Source organism: Tachypleus tridentatus, chromosome 13 (genome assembly GCF_004210375.1).
Source record: "Tachypleus tridentatus isolate NWPU-2018 chromosome 13, ASM421037v1, whole genome shotgun sequence".
NCBI classification, from domain to species: domain Eukaryota; kingdom Metazoa; phylum Arthropoda; class Merostomata; order Xiphosura; family Limulidae; genus Tachypleus; species Tachypleus tridentatus.
Window position 1 is genome coordinate 271,479,123 of NC_134837.1, and position 13,102 is coordinate 271,492,224.

At 37.1% G+C, this 13,102-nt stretch overlaps 5 non-coding genes across 5 annotated transcripts; all 5 read right to left on the reverse strand.

Moving 5' to 3' along the window:
* Nucleotides 1-718: 718 nt before the first annotated feature.
* On the reverse strand, nucleotides 719-791 carry TRNAV-UAC (transfer RNA valine (anticodon UAC)). Its single transcript has one exon. It is a non-coding gene; the product is annotated as a tRNA-Val (tRNA).
* Nucleotides 792-2,650: 1,859 nt separating this feature from the next.
* TRNAV-UAC (transfer RNA valine (anticodon UAC)) lies at nucleotides 2,651-2,723 on the reverse strand. The gene has a single exon. It is a non-coding gene; the product is annotated as a tRNA-Val (tRNA).
* Nucleotides 2,724-4,582: 1,859 nt separating this feature from the next.
* Nucleotides 4,583-4,655, reverse strand: TRNAV-UAC (transfer RNA valine (anticodon UAC)). The gene has a single exon. It is a non-coding gene; the product is annotated as a tRNA-Val (tRNA).
* A 2,559-nt stretch (nucleotides 4,656-7,214) lies between these two features.
* Nucleotides 7,215-7,287, reverse strand: TRNAV-UAC (transfer RNA valine (anticodon UAC)). The gene has a single exon. It is a non-coding gene; the product is annotated as a tRNA-Val (tRNA).
* Nucleotides 7,288-9,152: 1,865 nt separating this feature from the next.
* Nucleotides 9,153-9,225, reverse strand: TRNAV-UAC (transfer RNA valine (anticodon UAC)). Its single transcript has one exon. It is a non-coding gene; the product is annotated as a tRNA-Val (tRNA).
* Nucleotides 9,226-13,102: the final 3,877 nt, after the last annotated feature.

Genomic DNA, 13,102 nt, shown 5'->3' on the forward strand with positions numbered 1-13,102 from the left:
ATAACATGTATGCATTGTCAGACGTAGTGGAATTTACGATATTATCGCCAATTCCACCGATCGGTAAAATAAAGTACATCAAACAGTCGGTGGTGAACGACTTTGAAGAATTGCCTTAACTCTTTTCCGTCACTAGTAAGTTGCAGATGATAACTCGCATATCCATGCAATAGTTCTAACCGCTATTTAAAACAAAAGGTTAAAGAACGAAACATATAGGTTGATTAGCTGTCACAGCTTGAATAGTTGTTCTCAACAAACACTGACGGAGTCGTGATCTTTAAACATTACCTGTACAACTAAGAAGGTACGTTACCTAAACTTAAAATAAGGTCGCGTGAATCGACATTTCAAACTCTTCACGCATTTGATGTAGAAAAAAAAAACATAGAGGAACACTTTCCATGGAACAGGAGTTCTAAATTGCTGGTCAGATTCTTCGTCGAATGTTATATGATTACACGAAGGCCTATTGAAAACGTGAAATTTCGCAGCCGTGCACGCATTATATCGAAAACCAATAGCGATTCTTTTTCGGTTTATTAAACAACATTTATACGAATTTCGGAAGGTGGTTACAAGAAAAGGAAAAAAAGTGTGTAAATCCTGTGACATCTCAGAACCGTCTCACGCTCTGACACTGAATTTATGATGAAAATTTCGTTCCACGTTCTTACCAACTGAATTAAAAGGAAACAAACGATTTAAATAATAAATATGTGCCTGCCAGGGTTCGAACCTGGGACCTTCCGCGTGTAAAGCGGATGTGATAACCACTACACCACAAGCACGTCACTTCCTGTTTTCTTCCTTTTTACTGTTTTCAAAATAAATCATTAACGTTTCAAATATCTCATTTCGCAAACTAAACAAACACAAATATAATGACAGCTTTACATATAACCGTAAATAAAATAACACTCTTCCTTGTCTACGAAAGCCAAAAGTAATTTCATAATGTGCTAACGTGTCTTCAAACGACATCATCGAGCCTACAGTATTCAACGTTTTCACCCCTCGCTCAATTGCCTTTAAACGTGCAATTTAATTTACTCGTTCTTTTCTCTTTCTAGTAGAAACTGAACAGAAGAATTTCATAACTTTAATTTTTTTATCACAATTATTACACGAAAACGTAATAAGCGATTTAATACGTCTTTTAAATCCTTCAATATGCTTATGGATTCCTGCGAAAAATATTTCATATTTCTTATCTTGCGACCAATTAGATGATCGCACTCTGGCTGATGTCTCGTTCTCGCACCCAACTTCTTCAAGGTGTTCAATACGACAAAGTTTCATGGTGACTCTCAAGCTCCTAAAATGATAATTTTGTAAAGGCGCTCTTGTTTTAACAGTACGTTGACAGTCGCGGGTTGTAGGATATCACATCGGTGGGAAAACGTCTAATGTGCAGAAGAGGTCTCATCTGTTTTGAAAACACTCTCTTCAAAAACCATCTACTCTTGGCGACTAACGTCGTCTCTCAAGGTTATATATCGTTGTTCTCGTTGAAAATGACTTTACCAAAACATAGAATCTTGTTCAACAAAAACGTTTACAAGAACCAGCTGCACCTGGAAGCAGGAAACACTTCAGAATAATGTATATTCTGCTGTCGTGGCATCGTAATTTCCTCGTACCTATTTAATCTTCACTATATTCAAGTGAAAGAAATACAATTTTAAATAAGTACGTAAAACAGGAGATTCGATAACAACAATAAGATATTAAGCATCGCAAATAGCCTTTACTAAGTGAAGACATTCTGGAAAAATAAAGAAATCAGACAAAAATTGATAAACAGAACAAGGAGTCTTCAAGAAAACAATGATCTCTATAGGCGGTCGCTTCTCTTCCCTGTAAGAGTGGCAAGACATGGCGTTTAGGACCTTTGAGTCGCTATCTGTGGTTCGTTTATTTCCAATTCCAATCAAATAACATGTATGCATTGTCAGACGTAGTGGAATTTACGATATTATCGCCAATTCCACCGATCGGTAAAATAAAGTACATCAAACAGTCGGTGGTGAACGACTTTGAAGAATTGCCTTAACTCTTTTCCGTCACTAGTAAGTTGCAGATGATAACTCGCATATCCATGCAATAGTTCTAACCGCTATTTAAAACAAAAGGTTAAAGAACGAAACATATAGGTTGATTAGCTGTCACAGCTTGAATAGTTGTTCTCAACAAACACTGACGGAGTCGTGATCTTTAAACATTACCTGTACAACTAAGAAGGTACGTTACCTAAACTTAAAATAAGGTCGCGTGAATCGACATTTCAAACTCTTCACGCATTTGAAATAGAAAAAAACCCATAAAGGAACCCTTTCCATGGAACAGGAGTTCTAAATTGCTGGTCAGATTCTTCGTCGAATGTTATATGATTACACGAAGGCCTATTGAAAACGTGAAATTTCGCAGCCGTGCACGCATTATATCCAAAACCAATAGCGATTCTTTTCGGTTTATTAAACAACATTTATACGAATTTCGGAAGGTGGTTACAAAAAAAGGAAAAAGTGTGTAAATCCTGTGACATCTCAGAACCGTCTCACGCTCTGACACTGAATTTATGATGAAAATTTCGTTCCACGTTCTTACCGACTGAATTAAAGGAAACAAACGATTTAAATAAGAAATATGTGCCTGCCAGGGTTCGAACCTGGGACCTTCCGCGTGTAAAGCGGATGTGATAACCACTACACCACAAGCACGTCACTTCCTGTTTTCTTCCTTTTTACTGTTTTCAAAATAAATCATTAACGTTTCAAATATCTCATTTCGCAAACTAAACAAACACAAATATAATGACAGCTTTACATATAACCGTAAATAAAATAACACTCTTCCTTGTCTACGAAAGCCAAAGTAATTTCATAATGTGCTAACGTGTCTTCAAACGACATCATCGAGCCTACAGTATTCAACGTTTTCACCCCTCGCTCAATTGCCTTTAAACGTGCAATTTAATTTACTCGTTCTTTTCTCTTTCTAGTAGAAACTGAACAGAAGAATTTCATAACTTTAATTTTTTTATCACAATTATTACACGAAAACGTAATAAGCGATTTAATACGTCTTTTAAATCCTTCAATATGCTTATGGATTCCTGCGAAAAATATTTCATATTTCTTATCTTGCGACCAATTAGATGATCGCACTCTGGCTGATGTCTCGTTCTCGCACCCAACTTCTTCAAGGTGTTCAATACGACAAAGTTTCATGGTGACTCTCAAGCTCCTAAAATGATAATTTTGTAAAGGCGCTCTTGTTTTAACAGTACGTTGACAGTCGCGGGTTGTAGGATATCACATCGGTGGAAAACGTCTAATGTGCAGAAGAGGTCTCATCTGTTTTGAAAACACTCTCTTCAAAAACCATCTACTCTTGGCGACTAACGTCGTCTCTCAAGGTTATATATCGTTGTTCTCGTTGAAAATGACTTTACCAAAACATAGAATCTTGTTCAAAAAAAAACGTTTACCAGAACCAGCTGCACCTGGAAGCAGGAAACACTTCAGAATAATGTATATTCTGCTGTCGTGGCATCGTAATTTCCTCGTACCTATTTAATCTTCACTATATTCAAGTGAAAGAAATACAATTTTAAATAAGTACGTAAAACAGGAGATTCGATAACAACAATAAGATATTAAGCATCGCAAATAGCCTTTACTAAGTGAAGACATTCTGGAAAATAAAGAAATCAGACAAAATTGATAAACAGAACAAGGAGTCTTCAAGAAAACAATGATCTCTATAGGCGGTCGCTTCTCTTCCCTGTAAGAGTGGCAAGACATGGCGTTTAGGACCTTTGAGTCGCTATCTGTGGTTCGTTTATTTCCAATTCCAATCAAATAACATGTATGCATTGTCAGACGTAGTGGAATTTACGATATTATCGCCAATTCCACCGATCGGTAAAAAATAAAGTACATCAAACAGTCGGTGGTAAACGACTTTGAAGAATTGCCTTTACTCTTGTCCGTCACGAGTAAGTTGTAGATGATAACTCGCATATCCATGCAATAGTTCTAACCGCTATTTAAAACAAAAGGTTAAAGAACGAAACATATAGGTTGATTAGCTGTCACAGCTTGAATAGTTGTTCTCAACAAACACTGACGGAGTCGTGATCTTTAAACATTACCTGTACAATTAAGAAGGTACGTTACCTAAACTTAAAATAAGGTCGCGTGAATCGACATTTCAAACTCTTCACGCATTTGAAATAGAAAAAACCCATAAAGGAACCCTTTCCATGGAACAGGAGTTCTAAATTGCTGGTCAGATTCTTCGTCGAATGTTATATGATTACACGAAGGCCTATTGAAAACGTGAAATTTCGCAGCCGTGCACGCATTATATCCAAAACCAATAGCGATTCTTTTCGGTTTATTAAACAACATTTATACGAATTTCGGAAGGTGGTTACAAAAAAAGGAAAAAAGTGTGTAAATCCTGTGACATCTCAGAACCGTCTCACGCTCTGACACTGAATTTATGATGAAAATTTCGTTCCACGTTCTTACCAACTGAATTAAAAGGAAACAAACGATTTAAATAATAAATATGTGCCTGCCAGGGTTCGAACCTGGGACCTTCCGCGTGTAAAGCGGATGTGATAACCACTACACCACAAGCACGTCACTTCCTGTTTTCTTCCTTTTTACTGTTTTCAAAATAAATCATTAACGTTTCAAATATCTCATTTCGCAAACTAAACAAACACAAATATAATGACAGCTTTACATATAACCGTAAATAAAATAACACTCTTCCTTGTCTACGAAAGCCAAAAGTAATTTCATAATGTGCTAACGTGTCTTCAAACGACATCATCGAGCCTACAGTATTCAACGTTTTCACCCCTCTCTCAATTGCCTTTAAACGTGCAATTTAATTTACTCGTTCTTTTCTCTTTCTAGTAGAAACTGAACAGAAGAATTTCATAACTTTAATTTTTTTATCACAATTATTACACGAAAACGTAATAAGCGATTTAATACGTCTTTAAATCCTTCAATATGCTTATGGATTCTGCGAAAAATATTTCATATTTCTTATCTTGCGACCAATTAGATGATCGCACTCTGGCTGATGTCTCGTTCTCGCACCCAACTTCTTCAAGGTGTTCAATACGACAAAGTTTCATGGTGACTCTCAAGCTCCTAAAATGATAATTTTGTAAAGGCGCTCTTGTTTTAACAGTACGTTGACAGTCGCGGGTTGTAGGATATCACATCGGTGGAAAACGTCTAATGTGCAGAAGAGGTCTCATCTGTTTTGAAAACACTCTCTTCAAAACCCCTACTCTTGGCGACTAACGTCGTCTCTCAAGGTTATATATCGTTGTTCTCGTTGAAAATGACTTTACCAAAACATAGAATCTTGTTCAAAAAAAAACGTTTACAAGAACCAGCTGCACCTGGAAGCAGGAAACACTTCAGAATAATGTATATTCTGCTGTCGTGGCATCGTAATTTCCTCGTACCTATTTAATCTTCACTATATTCAAGTGAAAGAAATACAATTTTTAAATAAGTACGTAAAACAGGAGATTCGATAACAACAATAAGATATTAAGCATCGCAAATAGCCTTTACTAAGTGAAGACATTCTGGAAAAATAAAGAAATCAGACAAAAATTGATAAACAGAACAAGGAGTCTTCAAGAAAACAGTGATCTCAATAGGTGGTCGCTTCTCTTCCCTGTAAGAGTGGCAAGACATGGCGTTTAGGACCTTTGAGTCGCTATCTGTGGTTCGTTTATTTCCAATTCCAATCAAATAACATGTATGCATTGTCAGACGTAGTGGAATTTACGATATTATCGCCAATTCCACCGATCGGTAAAAATAAAGTACATCAAACAGTCGGTGGTGAACGACTTTGAAGAATTGGCTTAATTCTTTTCCGTCACTAGTAAGTTGCAGATGATAACTCGCATATCCATGCAATAGTTCTAACCGCTGTCACAGCTTGAATAGTTGTTCTCAACAAACACTGACGGAGTCGTGATCTTTAAACATTACCTGTACAATTAAGAAGGTACGTTACCTAAACTTAAAATAAGGTCGCGTGAATCGACATTTCAAACTCTTCACGTATTTGAAATAGAAAAAAAACTTATAAAGGAACCCTTTCCATGGAACAGGAGTTCTAAAATGCTGGTCAGATTCTTCGTCGAATGTTATATGATTACACGAAGGCCTATTGAAAACGTGAAATTTCGCAGCCGTGCACGCATTATATCCAAAACCAATAGCGATTCTCTTTCGATTTATTAAACAACATTTATACGAATTTCGGAAGGTGGTTACAAAAAAAGGAAAAAAGTGTGTAAATCCTGTGACATCTCAGAACCCTCTCACGCTCTGACACTGAATTTATGATGAAAATTTCGTTCAACGTTCTTACCAACTGAATTAAAAGGAAACAAACGTTATTCGTTTATTTGGTTCGTTTATTTCCAATTCCAATCAAATAACATGTATGTATTGTCAGACGTAGTGGAATTTACGATATTATCGCCAATTCCACCTATCGGTAAAAATAAAGTACATCAAACAGTCGGTGGTGAACGACTTTGAAGAATTGCCTTAACTCTTTTCCGTCACTAGTAAGTAGCAGATGATAACTCGCATATCCATGCAATAGTTCTAACCGCTATTTAAACAAAAGGTTAAAGAACGAAACATATAGGTTGATTAGCTGTCACAGCTTGAATAGTTGTTCTCAACAAACACTGACGGAGTCGTGATCTTTAAACATTACCTGTACAACTAAGAAGGTACGTTACCTAAACTTAAAATAAGGTCGCGTGAATCGACATTTCAAACTCTTCACGCATTTGAATTGGAAAAAAAAAAACATAGAGGAACCCTTTCCATGGAACAGGAGTTCTAAATTGCTGGTCAGATTCTTCGTCGAATGTTATATGATTACACGATGGCATATTGAAAACGTGAAATTTCGCAGCCGTGCACGCATTATATCCAAAACCAATAGCGATTCTTTTTTTTCGGTTTATTAAACAACATTTTACGAATTTCGGAAGGTGGTTACAAGAAAAGGAAAAAGTGTGTAAATCCTGTGACATCTCAGAACCGTCTCACGCTCTGACACTGAATTTATGATGAAAATTTCGTTCCACGTTCTTACCAACTGAATTAAAAGGAAACAAACGATTTAAATAATAAATATGTGCCTGCCAGGATTCGAACCTGGGACCTTCCGCGTGTAAAGCGGATGTGATAACCACTACACCACAAGCACGTCACTTCCTGTTTTTTTTTCCTTTTACTGTTTTCAAAATAAATCATTAACGTTTCAAATATCTCATTTCGCAAACTAAACAAACACAAATATAATGACAGCTTTACATATAAACGTAAATAAAATAACACTCTTCCTTGTCTACGAAAGCCAAAAGTAATTTCATAATGTGCTAACGTGTCTTCAAACGACATCATCGAGCCTACAGTATTCAACGTTTTCACCCCTCGCTCAATTGCCTTTAAACGTGCAATTTAATTTACTCGTTCTTTTCTCTTTCTAGTAGAAACTGAACAGAAGAATTTCATAACTTTAATTTTTTTATCACAATTATTACACGAAAACGTAATAAGCGATTTAATACGTCTTTTAAATCCTTCAATATGCTTATGGATTCCTGCGAAAAATATTTCATATTTCTTATCTTGCGACCAATTAGATGATCGCACTCTGGCTGATGCCTCGTTCTCGCAACCATCTTCTTCAAGGTGTTCAATACGACAAAGTTTCATGGTGACTCTCAAGCTCCTAAAATGATAATTTTGTAAAGGCGCTCTTGTTTTAACAGTACGTTGACAGTCGCGGGTTGTAGGATATCACATCGGTGGGAAAACGTCTAATGTGCAGAAGAGGTCTCATCTGTTTTGAAAACACTCTCTTCAAAAAACCATCTACTCTTGGCGACTAACGTCGTCTCTCAAGGTTATATATCGTTGTTCTCGTTGAAAATGACTTTACCAAAACATAGAATCTTGTTCAACAAAAAACGTTTACAAGAACCAGCTGCACCTGGAAGCAGGAAACACTTCAGAATAATGTATATTCTGCTGTCGTGGCATCGTAATTTCCTCGTACCTATTTAATCTTCACTATATTCAAGTGAAAGAAATACAATTTTAAATAAGTACGTAAAACAGGAGATTCGATAACAACAATAAGATATTAAGCATCGCAAATAGCCTTTACTAAGTGAAGACATTCTGGAAAAATAAAGAAATCAGACAAAAATTGATAAACAGAACAAGGAGTCTTCAAGAAAACAATGATCTCTATAGGCGGTCGCTTCTCTTCCCTGTAAGAGTGGCAAGACATGGCGTTTAGGACCTTTGAGTCGCTATCTGTGGTTCGTTTATTTCCAATTCCAATCAAATAACATGTATGCATTGTCAGACGTAGTGGAATTTACGATATTATCGCCAATTCCACCGATCGGTAAAAATAAAGTACATCAAACAGTCGGTGGTGAACGACTTTGAAGAATTGCCTTAACTCTTTTCCGTCACTAGTAAGTTGCAGATGATAACTCGCATATCCATGCAATAGTTCTAACCGCTATTTAAAACAAAAGGTTAAAGAACGAAACATATAGGTTGATTAGCTGTCACAGCTTGAATAGTTGTTCTCAACAAACACTGACGGAGTCGTGATCTTTAAACATTACCTGTACAACTAAGAAGGTACGTTACCTAAACTTAAAATAAGGTCGCGTGAATCGACATTTCAAACTCTTCACGCATTTGAAATAGAAAAAAACCTATAAAGGAACCCTTTCCATGGAACAGGAGTTCTAAATTGCTGGTCAGATTCTTCGTCGAATGTTATATGATTACACGAAGGCCTATTGAAAACGTGAAATTTCGCAGCCGTGCACGCATTATATCCAAAACCAATAGCGATTCTTTTCGGTTTATTAAACAACATTTATACGAATTTCGGAAGGTGGTTACAAAAAAAGGAAAAAAGTGTGTAAATCCTGTTACATCTCAGAACCGTCTCACGCTCTGACACTGAATTTATGATGAAAATTTCGTTCCACGTTCTTACCAACTGAATTAAAAGGAAACAAACGATTTAAATAATAAATATGTGCCTGCCAGGGTTCGAACCTGGGACCTTCCGCGTGTAAAGCGGATGTGATAACCACTACACCACAAGCACGTCACTTCCTGTTTTCTTCCTTTTACTGTTTTCAAAATTAATCATTAACGTTTCAAATATCTCATTTCGCAAACTAAACAAACACAAATATAATGACAGCTTTACATATAACCGTAAATAAAATAACACTCTTCCTTGTCTACGAAAGCCAAAAGTAATTTGATAATGTGCTAACGTGTCTTCAAACGACATCATCGAGCCTACAGTATTCAACGTTTTCACCCCTCGCTCAATTGCCTTTAAACGTGCAATTTAATTTACTCATTCTTTTCTCTTTCTAGTAGAAACTGAACAGAAGAATTTCATAACTTTAATTTTTTTATCACAATTATTACACGAAAACGTAATAAGCGATTTAATACGTCTTTTAAATCCTTCAATATGCTTATGGATTCCTGCGAAAAATATTTCATATTTCTTATCTTGCGACCAATTAGATGATCGCACTCTGGCTGATGTCTCGTTCTCGCAACCAACTTCTTCAAGGTGTTCAATACGACAAAGTTTCATGGTGACTCTCAAGCTCCTAAAATGATAATTTTGTAAAGGCGCTCTTGTTTTAACAGTACGTTGACAGTCGCGGGTTGTAGGATATCACATCGGTGGGAAAACGTCTAATGTGCAGAAGAGGTCTCATCTGTTTTGAAAACACTCTCTTCAAAAACCATCTACTCTTGGCGACTAACGTCGTCTCTCAAGGTTATATATCGTTGTTCTCGTTGAAAATGACTTTACCAAAACATAGAATCTTGTTCAACAAAACGTTTACAAGAACCAGCTGCACCTGGAAGCAGGAAACACTTCAGAATAATGAATATTCTGCTGTCGTGGCATCGTAATTTCCTCGTACCTATTTAATCTTCACTATATTCAAGTGAAAGAAATACAATTTTTAAATAAGTACGTAAAACAGGAGATTCGATAACAACAATAAGATATTAAGCATCGCAAATAGCCTTTACTAAGTGAAGACATTCTGGAAAAAAAATAAAGAAATCAGACAAAAAAAAATTGATAAAATTGAGTCGCTATCTGTGGTTCGTTTATTTCCAATTCCAATCAAATAACATGTATGCATTGTCAGACGTAGTGGAATTTACGATATTATCGCCAATTCCACCGATCGGTAAAAAATAAAGTACATCAAACAGTCGGTGGTGAACGACTTTGAAGAATTGCCTTAACTCTTTTCCGTCACTAGTAAGTTGCAGATGATAACTCGCATATCCATGCAATAGTTCTAACCGCTATTTAAAACAAAAGGTTAAAGAACGAAACATATAGGTTGATTAGCTGTCACAGCTTGAATAGTTGTTCTCAACAAACACTGACGGAGTCGTGATCTTTAAACATTACCTGTACAACTAAGAAGGTACGTTACCTAAACTTAAAATAAGGTCGCGTGAATCGACATTTCAAACTCTTCACGCATTTGAAATAGAAAAAAACCTATAAAGGAACCCTTTCCATGGAACAGGAGTTCTAAATTGCTGGTCAGATTCTTCGTGGAATGTTATATGATTACACGAAGGCCTATTGAAAACGTGAAATTTCGCAGCCGTGCACGCATTATATCGAAAACCAATAGCGATTCTTTTTCGGTTTATTAAACAACATTTATACGAATTTCGGAAGGTGGTTACAAAAAAAGGAAAAAAGTGTGTAAATCCTGTGACATCTCAGAACCGTCTCACGCTCTTACTTTGAATTTATGATGAAAATTTCGTTCCACGTTCTTACCAACTGAATAAAAAGGAAACAAACGATTTAAATAATAAATATGTGCCTGCCAGGGATCGAACCTGGGACCTTCCGCGGTTATATATCGTTGTTTTTGTTTTTTTTTCTCTTTATTTATCCCACCTCAACGAGGGGGTATACACAGAAATACAACAAATAAAACACAAGTTAAGGAATTAGCATGTAACAATAACTCTATAGATTACCATGCTGAAAATTACCACAAAGTTAATAAAATTAAGGAAAAGAAATAAAAGAGGTAATTGGAACAGCAGGTAATCCAACAAACATTATATTGAACATTAACAAACAAGAAATCAATGAATCTTTCATTGGTAACAAAAATATAATGAAATAACAACTTATCTTAACAACGTACACAAGAAATAACCTTGGGCACCTTGGGTTACCAAGCTACCAACATAAGAATACACAGAATAAAAAACATTTAATGAGTTATGTAACAAAAATCTATGATAATGAAGATATATATGTCTCCGTACACGCACTTTAAACATGGAAATTAAATGAATTACGCGATTTCGTGCCAAAGAAACTGAACGAGCAGAACATATAACCTGACGTGCCAAACTAGTAAACAAACGGAATATGTTCCAGCATCTCCTGGGTAACGAAGGATGAGATCCCACTAAGAGGCATCTCCTCCATACCCAGTTTGATATGGGACATCCAAAATAAAATGCCAATAATTTATATACATATGACCACAAGGGCTGTACAAAAGGACATTGGAAAAACAGATGGTCTATGGTTTCCGGCGCCTGGGAACAGAAAGTGCACAACCCTGTGGGATGTCTGTCCATATGTATCAGCTTGAGATTAGTGGTAATCGCCCGCAACCACAGTAAATAATCCACATCACAAACATAAAACCCACAAAAGAAGAATAAGCGTTTTTACGAATGCGTTTCCAGTCTCCAGGAGGAACAATATCCCCCCAGTAGAATGGAGCAGGGAAATTAGTAGCGAGTGAAAACTGTAAATGTCCCACCAGTTGCCTCACAGATAAACCCTGAAAATGAACTCGATTATCGGAGTGGTCCAGAAAATATAAATCCACAACACGTGTGGACGACGGAAGAGGAGCCGGCTGGGTAGACAAAACCGACAACCAGTCCACAGGCAACGCCTCCTTCAGCATATGAAAATGTGAAAAAATTGTGCGGTCATTTGCCAACGGGTCAGCGTCCGTACACATTTCAATCACTGCCCCACCGGAAGAAAAGCAGGGAGCACCTCGTACAATAAATGGCGGACCTGAACCAAACCTGCGTTAATAAATTCAGGAAAATGAAATGTTCGGTGGCGAACATCAACAATAGCCGGATTGAAAAACAAAGGTTCATCAAAAATTTATGGGGAAAGAGTAGCTGGGACAATCCCTTTATCCCCAAGAAGAACCTTCCAGGCATGAAACATTTCCTGAATATAGAAAGGTAACGATTTCACAAAACGTGGCAAAATACGGCATTGAAGAATCCGAAAGCTCAAAGAGAGATTACCATAACAAGAAAAAATCCAGAAAGACGTTGTCGCAAGGTGGAAGGACAAGAAGCATCCAAACAACGCTGCAACAACTTCAAACGGAATGCGAGTTTACGAGTGTTAACATCAACCAAGTTGATACCTCCACAATCATAACTCCGGATCAGAAATCGTATGCCACTTTATGTATACCTCCCCGCCAAATAAAACCCAGTATACATTTGCGAAATCGAGCCTCAAACTGTCTTGGCAACGGGAGTATAATCAACGGGTACCATAACACCGATGCCACCAAGGAGTTCACCACAAGAGATTTATCCTTTAGCGACAAAGAACGAAATCGCCACGACACCAAGACACGAGATACCCTGCGCAATACACCCTGCCACGTATCTTGCAGCATGACATCGAAATTAGAGTGGAAAACTATTCCCAAAATCCGAATAGGATCCTGGGAAATTCTCAACTCACCAAGGACGAAGTCTGCAGAAGAGGCCAAACACCCAACCCACAAACCCTGACTCTTGGTCCAGTTGATCTTCCCACCAGTAGCTTTGCCAAAAGTTCGGCACACATCCAACACATGCGGCAAAGATTCGGCGTCTCGTAAGGTTAAGGTGGTATCGTCAGC